This window comes from Urocitellus parryii, chromosome X, assembly GCF_045843805.1.
Source record: "Urocitellus parryii isolate mUroPar1 chromosome X, mUroPar1.hap1, whole genome shotgun sequence".
Classification (NCBI taxonomy): domain Eukaryota; kingdom Metazoa; phylum Chordata; class Mammalia; order Rodentia; family Sciuridae; genus Urocitellus; species Urocitellus parryii.
In genome coordinates, this window is record NC_135547.1 from 121,228,612 (window position 1) to 121,247,215 (window position 18,604).

The window sequence follows — 18,604 nt, forward strand, 5'->3', positions numbered from 1 at the left end:
AGGTAATGATGATCATGTTTTTAAATGGTTACTATTTTGATTTTACTCTGACAGTAGTTGAACAACTTGGCATTTATTGAAAAATTGGCTTCCCAACCAATTCATATCATTGAGAATATTATCTGAGGGATGTACAAAGTGTTTCATTAAATTAACTAGTCAATATGGTAGAATGTTGCATTTGGTCAAACTCTAATGACAATGACACTTAGTATCTCTTATATTGGGTATTGATGTCTCTGACTTGTCTGCCAGCTATGTGGAGTTCAGTCACCTGTTCTGTTTCTTCATTATTTTCAGTTCTCACAAGCAAGGACTCAAAGGTCCCTAGAAAAGAAAGAGCCATAAACTAGCAGTGGAACAGTTCATTCATATGATAAACATTTTGGCTTTCATTTGGGATAATTCTAGATGATCTAACTTGCTCTTAAGAACTAAAGAAAACTTCAATGAATATATGTAAGACTAAAATCTGCTGACTCAAAAGTGGCAGAAGTTTGTTAATGTTAATATCTTTGCTAACATTCCAAGAATGATTGAGACTTGTTTTAAATTCTCATCATATTAAGTTTGCTTGCTAGATTATCATCTATACAGCTATAATGGAGGAATACCAAAGTTTATATCAGTAGTATAATGACTTCAGAAAGTAGTGCTTTGACAAGCACATTCCAAAAGATCAGCAAATAAAATGCCACTTATGAAACCTCCTTGAGAATTATATCAAGGTTTTTTGGGGGGCTGAGGAATTGAAGGTGTTATGAAGGGCTAGAAATCTGTATACTTGGCAGTTTTCTCAGTTTCAAAGTTTTTCTTTTTCTGTGTTGAGAATCCAAATAGATACTCATCTATGTATTCCCTTCTACCACCTCTCTGATTTCTGTATCTTTCCAGATGGCAAGGTTATCTTCTAAGATTAGTCATTGTGTATAAGAATATTTATCCATATATTAAGATATTATCCCTTAATAAATTCTTTTTCATTGTTTTATGGATTCAAGTTGAGCAGTTTCACTATCATTTTTTATTTTATAAAAACTTGATCCATCATTCTTATTTAATCATTTTTGCTGCTTTTTGTTATTTATTTCATTCAATTCACACAATGGCCTTTGTGTAGATAAGTTGAGTATTACTAATTCTACCTAATAAAAGAAGAATGGAAGTTAAGTTGTTGATTGCAATATCGGTTTGTGTGTGTGTGTGTGTTGCTGGGGATCAAACCCAGGGCTTTGTGCATGTGAGGCAAGCACTCTACCAAGTGAGCTACATCCCCAGCCCAATTGCAATATCTTGGCCGGAATCATATACATTTGAAAGTGTTCGTAGCTTGTATTGGAGACTTCATAGTGACTGCTTTATTTTTGTTTCAGTTTTAATTGTTATTCAACCTTTAGCTTATTCCCATTTAAAGAATACTTTATCCTAAATTCCTCTTTCCAGAGTAACTTGAACATATTATCTTTGCTATGCCAGGTGTATACTCCATGGAGGACAAGAACCAATTGGGATGTCTGAAATGCATGACTGAATATTTTGCCGGTGATTGCCAGGATGATTCTTGGTGTAAACCGAACACAGAATGCGTGGGCAGTGGCATAGAGAGAAACTGGAATTTTTTAGGTAATTTGAGATTATTTCACAACTGAAACATTTAAAAATAAGGATTTTATGTTTTTGCTTTAGAATTTATATTAGCACTGTGAATAAGCATTTGTTGGTAATTCCTGTTCAATTATCTCACTGAAGTAATTTGCTCTTTATATTTTTCTTGTGAGTAATGCAGGGCACATTTCAGAGGCTCCTGGTAAAACTACATCCAGAACAGTCTCCTCATCCTTCTAGTATTGAGACAAATCAAGGGGAAGAAACCCCTGATATATCCTGTCAAAACAAAAAATCAAACTACATTATTCCTTTACTCAAACCTCTTCATGCTTAACTATTTCTCCCAGAGTAGAAGTGAATGTCTACATGGTGACAAGTCTCCACACAATCTACTTGCAGTCCCTGTAAAATGCCCTCCACACTATATTTATTATAAAAATGGTCATTCAGGAAGAAAAATTGGACCAATAGTATAATGAACACCCATTATATTGCCTACCTTTATCTAACCATTCATAACTGACCTGATAAAAGGCTGAGAGAGATGGAGTCCTGGGAAGGATGGGAGTGAAAGGAGACAGGACCCCTTCCCCATGGGTCCATTAGAGATATAATGGGAATGGTCTTGGCTGTACTCCTCAGAGAACTGGAGGTTCTTACAGAGGAAGTGGGAGTGGTGTAGGGAAGAGGGGAGAGGCCACAGCTGGTCTGCAGTCAGGGATCATTCCTGGAGTAACATTTGAGTGTGGTCCTGGCCATACATGTCCTCCCCCGTGGTCAGGGCCATATCAAACCCTCCTTGCCAAGGAAAGGTCCTATGGAACCCCTCAGACATGCAGATTATACAGCTCCCTTCATTAGTTTAATTCATTGTTTAGAACTGTTAAGCAATTCTCCCTTAGCACTAAACATGAGCTTGTATTGTCTGCTCCATCCATTTTCTCTTGCTCTTTTCTGGCAATAGATAGGGTGGTCCAGGTAATATCTTCTATGCATTGACGTCAGCTAAATTTAAGGGAAAAGTACTCTGTCACATTCATCTGTCATTAAAAATTATAATTATTTTCTTCCTCAACCATTATACTATTTTTTCTGAACATTTACCACATTCCATGGAAAGAGCCCAGGGATTGCACTAGAAATACACTGATGGGTTAAACCCCAGTTCTCTTACTGGGTGACACAAACTAATTACCAATCTTGCTGAGTATTTGACAAATAACAAATTCCAAATCATAAATATGGTTGTGAGCACTCAGGGAGTTAACATATGTTGGTACCTAGCACATAGTAAATACTTTTAAGTGGTAGTTCTCCTTCCTGTGTTGTTCTGATCTGGGCCAATTATCTGTTTTATTTATTTTTTCCTGCTTCTACTTGTTATTGAGACCACTGCACATATACACACATATACATCTAAACGTGATTAGGTACTTTGTACTTGAATCCTTCGGTAGGTTTGCTTCTGAGGGTAGGTGATTTACTATTATTCTTGACCTTGATTGAAATAAAGGGAAGTAGGGCTGGGGATGTACCTCAGTTGGTAGAGTGTTTGCCTTGCATGCACAAGGCTCTGTGTTCAATCTCCAACACCACACACATACACACACACACACACACACACACACAAAGATATGGGGAAGTGGCATTATTAACACGTTAGTTCTTAGAGCAACGCAGTCATAGCACTAGGTAGATCAGAGTTCCTCAACATTGGTATTTGACATTTGAGGCCAAATAGTTTTTGGGATTGAACTCAGGGGCACTCAAACACTGAGCCACATCCCTAATCCTATTTTGTATTTTTATTTAGAGACAGAGTCTCACTGAGTTGCGTAGCACCTCACTTTTTGCTGAGGCTAGCTTTTGTTTTTGTTTTGTTTACTCTTTTTTTTTTCCCTTTGGTAGTTGTGTATGGACAACATGCCTTTATTTTATTTGTTTATTTTTATGCGGTGCTAATAATTAAACCCAGTGCCTCACACATGCTAGACAAGCACTCTGTCACTGAGCCACAGCCCCAATCCCTGAGACTGGCTTCGAACTTGCAATCCTCCTGTCTCAGCCTCCTGAGCTGCTGAGATTACAAGCATGCACCACAGCGCCCAGCGAGGCCAAATAATTCTTGGCTGTAGGGAGTGTCATGTGCCTTGTATAATGTTTAGCAGCATCCCTGGGCTCTACCAACTAGATGTGGTAGCACACTCCTCCAGTTGTTGACAGACACATAGGATGATGCCATAACTTGGCTAGGAATATTCATGGGAAGGGACAGTTCCTTTCTTCTATGTTGTTATTTCTGGATGTGATGGTTGAAACTGATGCATCCATCTTGTGACAATGTAAGGAACTTCCATCAGAGCAGAAATCAACAAGATGAGGATGGCACAGTAGAAAGACGTAAGGAAACAGGATATTTAATATCACAAAGCCACTATATGAACTCTTGATTTAAAATACCATGATCTTTTATTTATGTGAATTAATAGGTTTTCCTTGTTGTTTAAGCCAGTTGAGTGTTTTCTTACTTGCAACTCTAAAGCATCCTAACCAAATCAATAATTTGGAAAGAACTTGGTGAGGTTACTTAGATATTATCAGTTATCAAAAGTCATTTTGTAAGTTCATGATTCTATGGGTTGACAATTTTGTCTGGGATCACCTGAGAAGTTCTATAGGTCTTATAATTTTACTCATGTATCTAGTCAGTGTCCAGAGAGGCTGGGGGCTAGATGGCCATCCTAATGGCCTCACTTTGGTTGTTTCATCTCTGTTCCAGTGGCTTGGTGTGTCACACTCAAGAAGTTTAGCTCAGGCTTGTTCACTTGGTAGCTATGCTGGGTAGGGGGCAGAGAGAAAGGGAGAATTAATATGAATGGACACTTTTTGAGGCCTAGATTTACAACTGACACACCATTACTTTTGCTGCATTCTTTTGGCTAAAGCAGATTTGAGAGAGGGAAAACAGACTATACCTCTTTTTTGGTGGGTGAGGTCAGGGGATACCGGGGATTGAACTCAGGGGCACTCAACCACTGAGCCACATCCCCAGTCCTATTTTGTACTTTATTTAGAGACAGGGTCTCACTGAGTTGCTTAGCACCTTGCCTTTGCTGAGGCTGGCTTTGAACTCTTGATCCTCCTGCCTCAGCCTCCCAAACCACTGGGATTATAGGCATGTGCTACTACACCAGGAAGACTACACCTCTTGATGGGAAAGACTGCAAAGTCATGGCATAAAAGATGTGGGTGGAGGGAGGAGTGAAGAAATAGTTTTGCAACATAATACATATACTTTATAATAAATACTTATAAAGCCCTCTCTTTAATTAGTTGAGCATCATGAAAATACATAGGGTAAAATATGGGCACCTCCACTTGTTAACTGGGCTTGAGCTCTTTAGTTAACCTCTTTAATTCTTCATTTATACTCCTATTAAATGGAAATTATAATAGTTCCTTATTCATAGGGTGACTGTGAGAATTCAAGAAGATAAATAATGCTTGTAAAGTGCTCCACAGAGTACCTGACATTTAAATGTTAACCATCATTTGTAACTTACAAAGAAAAGCCTGTACTCTCTAGTTAATGCCCTAGAATTCTCACTCTCCTTTGCTCTCTCCTCCCTTGTTAAAAAAAAAAAAAAAAAAAAGCTAAGTAGTTTCTTGTACATTCTGTGACTGGCTCCACCCATAACTCATTACTACTAGTAGGGAGCTGGTTCACAGATTCTCCATATACGTCCCAGGTTTTGTGACCCCAGTGGAGCTCTCCAGGGTGCTGGATTGTGGATGCCTAATGCTCTCTGATGAGTAAATTGGGGCCTCACCTAATACATTGCCTAGTCCTGGGCCTTGTTACCTCTGGATTTTGAATACCAGCAGCTTTTGCCTTAGAAGAGTGCCAGGAATGAGATCCAAAATGAGTAATAGCTGCAGAGTTTTGCCCTGTCTCACTGTTTCCCATTTTTTCCAAGAAGAATATTATTTTTAGGCATAAATTCAGATTAACAAAAGTGTCTCCAGAATGCCCCCTGCTCCCAAACATCATGAATCATTCAGAAACACCTTAGGGATATAATCCCTGAAATTTTAAAATTCATATTGAATTTGTGTGGAACTGGATTTATGGATTTATTGAACAAATAATCCAATTCCCAAAGATGATCAGAGTCAGTGCCCAAAGATGATCAGAGCTGCTCAATGACCTGTAATTTATTCCTACTTATCAGCTAATTTTAGGGAGATTTCAGTGTTAATGAGAAGGAAAAAAGCTTTGGAGAATACTGACTTCTAAATCCAGTGAAAAGCCTAGCAGAAGCATTCACTCTGAGGGTTCCATCATATTTTCAAATTTCAAGTTACTTAATTATTTCATCTTTGTAGATGTTTGGAGGCTGTGTTTGCTTTTCAATATTTGTTGAAACATTGAGAATCATTAAGATATAAAAATGACATTTTGTACCTTGATGGCATTACTCAAATTCCAAAGCAATAAGGCCCTAATTCCTTTCTGAATGGAATCCAAGTTAATATTATTAGGACATTACCATATTCTGACTGTCCCCAGAAAAAACAGAATGCTGCCCTAAAACTTATTTTGTATAATTTCTGGGCAATGAACATATTTCTTATCCAAAGAAGATTCCTGATGAGATTTGAAGATAAACTGCCATTCTAGTTAATGCTCTAGAATTCTCACTCTCCTTTGCTCTTTGATGATAATGAATAGGAAGGAGGGTCTTTGATGATAATGAATAGTAAGGCTCTTGCCCAATTTACCTTCTAGATTTTTTTGTATTCATGGTGACATTATACTTCCTGTATTATTTTTAAAATTTTTTTGTACTTGTAGATGGACAGAATGCCTTTATTTTATTTGTTTATCTTTATGTGGTACCAAGTATGGAACCGAGAGCCTTACGTGTGCTAGGCAAGCACTCTGCCACCGAGCCCCAGCCCTAGCCCCACTTCCTGTATTATTAAAAGTCAAAAAACTTTTATTTTAAATATGGTAAACTGAGGCCCCAGATAAGTTTTTATAATTCCAACTGCACAGTATTAATGTGGGCATGAGATTGAGGCCCTTATCCACTAATTTTTTTATTATCAGACTGGTCTTCCCCTCCTTGAAGTTCAGATATTGGGCACCTGAAGATTTACAAAGTGATTTATCTGGTACCTGTCTTTATGATTTGAGATAGGAGGTGATTCTATAATCTTGTATACTTTCCCTCACATTTCTCCAATTTGCTTTGGTTCTGAAGAGAGAGAACAAAGGGTTCTGTAATCAAATAAACATTAGCATTCTTGGTCATGGTACCAGTCTTACAGGATAATCTAGAAGAAAACTTCAGAGCCCCAATTACACTCCCCTTCTCTGGTACTACAGACCAGACCAACAGGTTTCATTCTGAGCCTTACCCTGGTTCTTCTAGTTTTCCAGAGGTCTGATGTCTTCAAGGAAAATGACATCCACAGTCTTGAAGCTTATTATCCTTCCATCACTACTGATGTTAATATATTCTTATCTGGGATATTGTGTGTCAGAGACGTCACAAACAGAAAAGAGAATTCTATACATTGTAGAGTCATTATCATATCCTCTAGCCATGCCATTCTGTCTTTATAATACCATTTCTCCTCTGCCTCCTTTCTCTCAATTTTAAGAATATTATTTTTGTGATACACTAAACTATGACATGAAAGTATCTTGACTATATTTTTGGGTTCTCACCATATTAATCAAATCTTCTATTTGGAATTGCTCACTCAATCATCAGTTATGGATCAACTATGATACATATAAAGCTGGGGTGACATAATTATCCCTTGGAACACAGAAATAGAGCTTAAAGAATCAGTATTCTGGGTCATACCTGCCAGAGAATCCCAAAGGTCTTGTGATTCATAAGGTTACCTTATGTTTCTATAATTGATATTAGCTAATTTATTCTGAAATGAGCACACCCATTTCAGTACCAGATATACTGTTGACAGGTGTGCCACTTCTGAGACGTGCAGGTCATAATGATCTCATCTTAGTTCTCCTGATACATTGTCACTGTAGAGATGAGTACATCCAACATGGTTGCCAGTGCTGCTTTCCAGCTTAGCCAGATTCTGACCTTTTCATATTCTATGGTTACTTGCCCATATCATCTTTGCTTAAGTTAGTGATTGGCTGTGAGGACCACATTTAAGGAATACCAGCTCCTCAAGCCATGGTATGAACTCTTTATCATATTTTAATGAGACATAATATTTGTACATCTTTATGGGGTACATTATAGATAGTACTAAATATATATATGTAGTATAATAATCAAATCAGGGTAATAAGCATTTCCACCTCTTCAAAAATTAACGTCTTTGTATTGGGAATTTCATATTCTTCTTTTCTAGTCAATTTGAAATATATATTGTTTTAACCAATAATTACCCTTCTGTGCTTAAGAAGAAACAGAAGTAATTTCTTCACTCAGTTTTGGTACCCCTTATTGAACTTCTTTTGGTCCTCCCCATCCCATTCATCACAGTCTATAATGACTACTATTCTATTCTGTTCTTCTATAGGATTGACCTACTAATTTCCATAAATGAATGAGAACATGTGATCTTTGTTCTTCTGCATCTGGCTTATTTCACTTAACATAGTGACCTCCATAGTATGGACTCTTGGTGGCATTCTGATCTCTTTAATTCAGAGCACCACCAGATTATGGAATAAATTAATAATGTTATGATTACCAGCTCCATGTTTTGCTAGCTGAGTTTAAAGAGTAATATATCTCCCAAATCTTAATCTAGAATACTTATTTTATAATTATATAAAATATATTTTATGTTCATATTACAATAAAAATATATATTTATATTAATATTCTAGAATACTATTCTTTTATGTAGCATTTCATTTTGATATTTCTATTAAAAGAATATCCTCCATACATCATCTAAGGATTCTGATAACCACAGATGAGAGAAAAGGGATGCTACTTTATGCCACAGATGGGACAGCACTGGGAAGGAGTGATGAATCAATGTAGAATTAAAGTTAAAAAGTAGGTGAATCAATTTAATAATGCATTTAAAATATGTTATTAATGAAATCAATTAGAAGAAATTCCATTGCTATTACTTCATTGCTTGACACCCCAGTTTCACAGTCTTCAGTGAGCTTTGGCTTCATGGCAGTTGTGACATAAAGATGGTGGTGCATGCCTATAATCCCAGCAGTTTATGAGGCTGAGACAGGAGGATCACAAGTTCAAAGCCAGCCTCAGCAAGAATGAGGCACTAAGCAACTCAGTGAAACCCTGTCACTAAATAAAATACAAAATAGGGCTGGGGATGTTGGTTAGTGGTTGAGTGCCCCTGAGTTCAATCCCTGGTACCAACAAACAAACAAACAAACAAAAAACTAAAAAAAAATGAATTATGGGGCCTGGGGTTGTGACTCAGTAGTAGAGTGCTCATCTAGCATGCGCAAGGCCCTGGGTTCGATCCTCAGCACCACATAAAAATAAATAAATAAAATAAAGGTATTGTGTCCAACTACAACTAAAAAAATATTTTTTTTTAAATGAATAATGCGGGCTGGGGATATAGCTCAGTTAGTAGAATGCCTGCCTAGCATTCAAAAGGCCCTGGGTTCAATCATCAGCATCACCAAAAAAAAAAAAAAAAAAAGAATAATGCATGTTGGGGCTAGGGCTCAGCGTTTGCCTAGCATGTGTGAGGCACTGGGTTTGATCCTCAGTACCACATAAAAATAAATAAATAAAATAAAGGTATTGTGTTCATCTACAACAATAACATATTTTAAAAATACAACCCAGGGCTGGGGTGGTGGCTCAGTGGCAGAATGCTTGCCTAGCATGTGTGAGGCACTGGGTTCCGTCCTCAGCACTACATAAAAATAAACAAATAAAATAAAGATATTGTGTCCATCTACAACTAAAACTATTTTTCTTAAAATGAACTCTGCTACATACACAGTAAACAAAATCTTCTTTTTCCCCCTTAGTACTGAGTTTATATACAATGTCTTCATTCAATTAACATTTATCAGGTGCCAGCCACTTTTCTAAGCAGCTAGGGATATGGCAATGAGCAAAAAAGAGGAAAAAAAATCTCTGAACTTTTGGAGTTGATATTCTAGTGAGGAAAGCAGACAAATAAAAATAAATTAGTACAATGTAATTACGTGCATAGGGTAGCAGATGATATTAAGTACCATGATGGACGATAAAGGATGGAGGTTGTCTAAACAGTGCCAATATATGTGTATGTGGGGATGGGGAGGGATCAATAATAATAAGGTGATTAGATACCTTGAGCGCTTTACCTTGACTCATTAAAAAAAGAGAATCATAATATGGAAGAAATTCTGAGTTGACAGATTGGCAAAAAGCAAACAGAGTTTAATAAAATTAGGAAATTATAATATTTATCAATATTACTAGGATCATCCTTGGAAATTAGTACAATTGTTTCCATCTGTGTATTGTTCCATTAACTCTCTGTGAGATCTCCTCTTTCAGGTTGATAGACTCTAAATGAATACAGAGGTTGGGGATTATGCTTGGCCAAGATCTACTTATGACCCGACTAGACAGATCCCTTAGAAGATGAGCAGGGAGGGATAAAATGAGGTTTCCAATGATATAAGTCTGCTACACCTCAAGATGACAACAACTGTTGAACATTTTCTGTTGGATCAGAAAGCATGACTCTTATACTTAGTTCATAAACTGAGGTAGAAGCCAAAAAGAACAAAGGCTTATTCTAAGATATATAGAACCAATTAGGAAGCATTGCAAAATGTAAAATTCTTCAGTCACCTTCAAATTCTAGGCGAGAGATAGGATCTTCACATAGAAAACTTTAAAATGAGTCTTCCAATGCTTTGAATTCCCACTAATATTGCAGCCTTAACCCAAATTGGGTCTAATTCCCTTGACATTGACTACTTTTCATGCTTGCTGCCTTTCCCGAACCTACAACTTCCATCAACTCAATCACTCTGTGCTTCTGAGACACTTCTACTTTGCTATAAATTAGGAAAAATATGTGATAATCTGGCCAACCTTTTTTTTTTTTTTTGATATGAGGGGCTTGAACCCAGGGACACTTACTTAACCACTGAGCTACATTCTCAGGCCTTTTTATTTATTTATTTACATTTTGAGACAATGTCCCTCTAAGTTGCTTAGGGCCTCACTAACTTGCTGAGGCTGGCTTTGAACTTGCAATCTTCCTGCCTCAGCCTCCTGAGCTTCTGGGAATATAGGCATGCATCACCACACCCATCTCTGGCCAACTTCTTAAAACTTCGTGTGACTTCTATAGGATAGTTTGTTTCAATAACTTTTTTTTTCTTATTTCTATATCTCATTTCTCTCTTCAGATCTGAACTAAGTAATAATTTTCAGCACACCATGAATCCTGAAGAAGTAAGATCTTTTCCTCTTGGTCTTAGCTGAAAAGATATATTGGATTAACCATCTTCAGCTAACAATTTTCAAATATATACCTCCATCCCTTACCTCTCTGCCAAACTCCAGATATGCATATGTATATGTATATCCAGATATCCAGTTGCCTTCCCAACATCTTCACTTGACTTTCTGATGAATATCACACACTCTAATGAACTCCTAGTCTTCTTTCCACAGCTATTTTACCATGTAAATTGATGTCAACTTCATTCCTTCTAGTTGTTCAATCCACAGGAGGATTCAAATTGGAAAATCAAAAATGCTGGAGTGATCCTTCATTCTCACTTTCTTTCATAGCCTGCTTCCAACTCACCAGCAATTCCGGTTAGCTTTCCTTACAAAATGTATTCAAAATCCAACCACAGGGGCAGATTCAAGATGGCGGCCTAGAGGAAGGCTGCATTCCTACTTGCTCGGTGGCTTGGGATTCAAACAGCGGGAATACTGCTTCTCAACGAGGTGGGTGAAAGAGGGATTTCACTAAAAATCCAATATTAGCCAGAGTGTCTTAGAGACTCTGAAATGGGGGTACATGAAACAAAGAAGAAAGAGGACATTGGAGCCTAGCCGGTTGTGGCAGCAACAGCAGTAGCAGCGCTGGTTGGCCCCAGGGGAAGGGAGAACACACAGAGCACAATGGACAGATTTGGTACAGAAAAACTTGAGATCAGAAAAGCAGCCTGAACTTAGCTGATCCAGAGGCTGCACTGTGCACTGGTGTTTGAAAAGCCGCCCTGTGTTTCCCAACTGGTGCGGAGAGCTGAGGCGGAGCCATCTCCAGGTAGCCACGCTGCAGCTGCGGCAGGAGTCCTGGGATCCCAGCAGACACTGCCACCCTGTCCCGGTGAGCGCCTGCTGTGGGGCTTAGGGTGCACTTAACAGAACGGTAGCAAAACGGGCACAGAGAAGATTTTACACAGGAGGATTCAAGTTGGAAAAGCAAAAGGGAGCCAACTCGCTGCTCCTTTGAGACTGGCGGCTGAAGAGCAGCTGAAGCAGGTGGGGAATCTGGGCAGGCGAGTGTCCATACTCTGAGGGACTAAGCCCAGGAAGGCTGTGTTCGTGGGCTGCAGAGTGTATGGAGGATTGGCTCTCCTTCCCCCATGAATAGAATTTTGGGGAGGCTTCTGAGATCCAGATTGCCCACCGAGAGCCGGGCCCTAGGGGTGTGTTGATTTAATCTCCCTAGAGCAGACACCACACACCCAAACCGCTGAGGCCTGATTAGACCTAAGCACCAGCTGCCAGAACTCCCCTTTATAGAACTCTGCAACACCAATCTGGTCTCTGCAAAGACTCCAACTGTCAGTACTTCCCATTCCATCCTATCTCATACTGGTGAGAGGGGATTCTGGGATTTACTTTAACCATCTTCAGTCTTAGGCCCCTCTAACTGGCAGCTGGGAGAGCAACACCAAATGAGGAAGGAGTTAACAACCCCCAGCTTCTGCTCTGGTTCTCAGTACATAGCTCAGGAAGAAATGGAAAGCTGGGTGTGGTAGCTCACACCTGTAATCCCAGCGATTTGGGGAGCTGAGGCTGGAGGATTACAACTTTAAGGCCAGCCTAAGAGACTTAGAGAGACCCTGTCTTTAAATAAATAAATAAATAAATAAATAGCGCTGGGCTATGGCCCAGTGGTTAAGCACCCCTGGATTCAATCCCCAGTACAGGGTGGGGGGAAAAAAGAAGAAATGAAAAGAAGGGACAGCTGAGCCTAGACAGTGACTGTTCATTCTCATTGACTATTTTGACCATTTAATTAAGAATCTTTTTCCTGTGTGTATGTACGTGCGCTTGCTATGCTGATTGGTTCGTGGACATATATACATATGCATATTTGGGGATTTTTTCCTCTCATTTTTAGCCTTTTGAAAATATAGTTCATTTTCCTTGCCTTGACTTTTAAAGGTTAGGATTTTTGGTTTGTGTGTTTTGGTTTTGTTTTGTATTGTTTTCATTTATTTCTCTCATTTCTCTTTTTCTTTTATTCTCCTGCTAGCAGCCAAATTCCATTATTCTCTATTTTTCTCTCCCTTTGTTTCTTCTCCTTCCTTATAACCATCATCTGCTATATCTCTTCTGCATTTTCTCTGTTTGCTTTTTGAAATTGTAAAATCTTTTCTACCTTCCTATCACATCTTCTTTTCTCTTAACTGTATTTTTACTATCTTTTAGAACTTATTGGTTTTTATAATTCCTGCTCCCACCGTTAATAATGTTGCAATTATTCCTGCTGTGGATAACATAGTTGACACCTATTGTTTGCTTCAATGCCAGACCTACTTTATGTTTACTTATTGTTTTTGCTGTTGGTAATTGCTGACCTCACCATTTCTTTTCTTTTTTTTTTTGTGGTAATTAACATTGTAGATATCACAGTAGGGACTAGGTATTTATTTTAATACTGTTTATTGTTGCATTGGTTGATGCTATGATTTGTTTCCCCCTGTTTTGTGAGGTGCTGGGACATATAGGGACACTACAAGTTCACAGGACAGAGACTTTGTTGCACACCTTGCTCCACCTGCAAATTAATGACACTCAATCTTCAGCTATACTTCAGTACAAAGAATAGAAGATCAGTAGAGAACTAGAGATCAGTAGAGAAAAGGGAACAAGGTAAAGAGGGAGAGGGAGTGGTGAAGAGTGACACTAGCCAAATTATATTGTTACACTGTGTGCATATATAAATATATAACAACAAATCTCATCATTATGTACAACTTTAATGCACCAATAAACGGGGGAAAAACAAACTAATGACTAGACCCCAAGTAGAAACAGCTAGGGATGGGCTACCAGGTCCCACCCATGGACATCCATTGCTACTGCAAAAACAGAATTAACACAAAAGCAGTGGATACCAAAACCTACAAGGGGCTCTCAGTTAAGATCACTCTCGGACACTTTGGCAAGTGAAGACTGCCCTAAAAAGGCCCACAAATAAAAGTGGAAGAGAAGTCCCTTTCAACAGATGTATAAAACCCAGTAGAGAAATACAGGAAATATGAAAAAACAAGCCAACATGCCACTACCTAAAGTTCATGATTCACCAGCAACTGACCCCAAAGATATTGAAATGAGTGATATATCAGATAAAGAATTCAAAAGAATCATTATAAAAATGACCAATGATTTCTAGGAGAACACTAAAAACCAACTGAATGAATTAAGGAAGTCAGTACAGGATATGAATGAGAAATTCAATAAGGAGATGAAATGTTGAAAAAGAACCAAACAGAAATCTTAGAAATGAAGGACACAATAAATCAAATAAAATGTTAAGTTGATAGTCTCTCTAACAGAGCCAATCATGCTGAAGATAGAATCACAGAGCTAGAAGACAAAGTAGCCAACCTTGAACATTCAGACAGCATTAAAGAAAAGAAAATAGTAACCGTGATCAGAATATACAAGAACTCTGGGACAACATTAATAGACTAAGTTTAAGAATTATTGGAATTGAGGATGGTTGTGAGATGCAGGCTAATGGAATAGATAACCTCTTTACATAAATAAAAACAGAAAATTTTCCAAACCTTTAGAGTGAGATGGACATCCAGATAAAGTAGACATTCAGAACTTCAAATAGACAAGATCAAAAAAGAACCTCTCATAGGGCACGGTGGTGCACGTCTGTAATGACAGCAGCTTGAGAGGCTGACGCAGGAGGATTGCAAGTCTAAAGCCAGCATCAGCAACTTAGCAAGGCACTAAGCAACTCAGTGAGTTCTTGTCTCTAAACAAAATACAAAAAAGGGCTAGGAATGTAGCTCAGTGGTTAGGTGCCCCTGGGTTCAATTCCCAGTAGGCCCCCCCCAAAAAATAAAACCTCTCCATGACACATTATAATTAAAATGCCCAATATACAAAACAAGGACAGAAATTTTAAAGCCTAAAAAGAAAAATGTAAGGTTATATTTAGAGGAAAGCCAATCAGAATCACTTCTGCTTTTCTTAGCACAAACTCTAAAAATCAGGAGGGCTTGGAATGATGTATTCCAAGTTCTGGAAAAGAAAAAAAAAAAAAAACTATCAACCAAGACCGCTATATCCAGCAAAGCTATTTTTCAAAATCAAAAAGATTCATGCCTACTAAACTAACACTACAGAACTTACTTAAAGAAATACTTCACAAAGAAGAAATAAAAAAGAAACTTCAGAGCTCATGAATGAACAAATCTCATTTGAAGAATAGCTAAGTAAATGAAAAACAGAACCAAATTAAACATTATAAATAAATCAAAATGGCAGAAATTAATAAACATCTCTATATAATAATGTGAGTATAAGTGGTCTCAATTAATCAATTAAAAGACATAGGCTGGCAGAATGGTTTAAAAAACAAGACCCAACTTTATGCTGTTTGCAAGAGACACACCTTATGTGCAAAGACAGAGACTGAAAGTGAAAGGATGGAAAATATGCAAATGGAGAAAAAAAAGCAAGAGTAGCTACTCTGATATCTGTCAAAGCAGACTGTAAAACAAAATTAATCAGAAGAGACAAAGACGGCCAAAAACTATGCAACTCCTAGAAGAAAACATAGGGTCAATACTCCAGCATATAGGCACGGGCAACAACTTTCTCAATAGGACCCCTAAAGCTCAGGAAATAATGCCAAAAGTTAATAAATGCGATGGCATCAAATTGAAAAGCTTCTTCATGGCAAAGGAAACAATTAGGAATGTAAGACCTACAGAGTGGGAGGAAAATCTTTGCTAGCTATTCTTCTGACAGAGGATTAATATCTAGAATATCATGTAAAGAACTCAAAAACTTTATACTAAAAAATCAAATTACCCAATTAATAAATAGGCAAATGAGACTTCCCCAAAGAGGAAATACAAATGGCCAACAAATATATAATAAAATATTCAACATCATTAGAGGTTAGGGAAGTGCAAATCCAACTACACTGAGATTTCATCCCACACCATTCAGAATGGCAGTCATCAAGAATACAGATAATAATAAATGTTGGAGGTGGGCACCGTGGTGCATGCCTATAATTCCAGCATCTTGGGAGGCTAAGGAAGGAGGATTGCGAGTTCAAAGTCAGCCTTAGCAACTTAGTGAGGCCCTAAGCAACTCATTGAGACCCTGTCTCTAAATAAAATACAAAAAAGGATTGGGGATGTGGCTCAGTGGTTGAGTGTCCCTGAGTTCAATCCCTGGTACCAAAATAAATAAATAGAGAGATAGATAAATGTTGGAGAGGATGTGAAGAAAAAGGAACACTTTTACACTGTTGGTGGGATTGTAAATTAGTACAACCACTATGGAAATCAGTAGTGATTTCCTGAAAAGACTAGGCATGGAACTACCATATGACCCAGCTGTACCATTCCTCAGCATTATCCTAAAGAATTAAAGTCATCATCCAGGCATGGTGGCATATGTCTGTAATCCCAGCAGCTCAAGAGGCTAAGCAAGAGCATCAAGAGTTCAAAACCAGCCTCAACAACTTAGCAAGGCCCTTTCAACTTGGTGAGAACTTGTCTCAAAGTTAAAAAATAAAATAAAGCTGTAGCTGTGGCTCAGTGGTTAAGCACTCTTGGTACAAAAAAAAATGGAATTAAAGGCATCATGCTACAGGGGTACATGCATACCCATGTTTATAACAGCACAATTCACAATAGTCAAACTATGGAACCAGCCTATGTGTCTATTGATGGATGGATGAATAGATAAAGAAAATGTGGTATGTACACACAATGGAGTTATATTCAGCCATAAAGAAAAATTAAATTATGTCATTTGCAGGGAAATGAATGGATTTAGAGATCATTATATTTAAGTGAAATAAGTAAAACCCAGAAAGTCAAGGGTTGTGTATTCTATCTCATATGCAGAAGCTAGAGAGGTAAAAGGAAAAGAGAGGTGGGGGAGGATCTCAAGAAAACCAAAGTGAGATCAGCAGAGGAAAAGGACCAGGGGATGGGATGTGGGAAGGAGGGGGAAAGTGCTAGAGAGAGATACTGGCCAAATTGTATTACTATATCTTGTGCATGTACATATATGTAATGATAAGTCCCATGATTATGTACAAATATATAATACACCAATTTAAAAATTTAGGAGATAAAATGAAACAAAGCAAAACCTCAAAAAACATAGTTTAACCACATTGTATCAACTCCACTGCTGCTATGAATCCACTATCAGATGCCCCATGGGTTATTGCAGCAGTAGTTCCTCACTGGTCTTACTACCCAGAGAAATCACTCTGGCTGCTGTATGGAGAACATGCTACATTTGGGCCAAATTGATTCCTCTTAAATATAAATAAGACCATGTCACTCCTTTGTTTGAACTCTGCTATGGATCCCATTTCATTTAGAATGAAGTCTCAGGTTTTTGAAGCTTAGGGCTTCTAAGGCCTGAGATGTAAATTTATATTAGTGGTTCCCTTGTTCTAATGCTAGCTTACAGTTTGTAGTGTCTAGGTGTGAAAATAAATTAGGAGTACTGAGGCAAGCAGTGTATTGTCATAAAATTAAGCCAGTCATAATCAGTACAACCTCCCTGGAATGCAGTTTATCCTTACAAATTTGAACTCTGTTGAAAATATTTGTCAAGTTGGTTAATGAAGATTATCTTTGCTCTATCTGTAGGGAAAACAGACTGCTACGAGACTAAAATGTAAACAGGAAAGAGCTTTTAGCTTTTCCTTTAGGCAGAAAAGCCAACTGGTTATTTATGTTTTGTAAAGCACTTATAAATTCACTTTATGTGATAAACATGTGGTCAAAATCAATTGTACTAAATGGGAACAGTTCTTGGCCATGTAAACTTTTAAATTTCTCTGTGCTTTGTATTCCTGACAGCCTTTCTTCTTCCTGTCAAAAGCATTACTAAATGTTAAGATAAGGGCTGGGGTTGTGGCTCAGTGGTAAAGTGCTTGCCTGGCATGTGTGAGGCGCTGGGTTCAATACTTAGCACCCCATAAAAATGAACAAATAGAATAAAGGTATTGTGCCCATCTACAACTTTAAAAAGAATATTTTTTAAAATGTTGAATTATACAAAACATTCTTTCTTCTTTGATGTCTACTAAAGTTATCCTCTCAAGTTGGGGAACTAGAAGAGGTTTTCCTATAACTATTAGGCAACCTCACCGTTTGTGACTCAGTTGGAAATCCATAAAAAGTTGAGCAGCAAGAGAAACATGATCTCAAAGTCTATGCACTTTGCTCTTGCAGAGTAAAGACCTATCCTGTGGTTTGAGCCTATGAAGAGGGAAATTCCTGATGGACCTTCATGGTTATCTAGTTTCCATTTAAATCTTAACAGACAGCAGATCAAAAACAGGGAGGAGATTTGTGGTGGGTAGGGCTACCAGAAGTCAATATTCCAGGAAGCGAATGTGCAGAGACAGTAGAATTAATAGCAATAAAGTATTTGCAATCATTTAATGTAAAGCCCTGAAGACATTGTTGCATTATAGCCTAGTCAGTAAACAATGTTCCAGATGATTACGCTGAGTC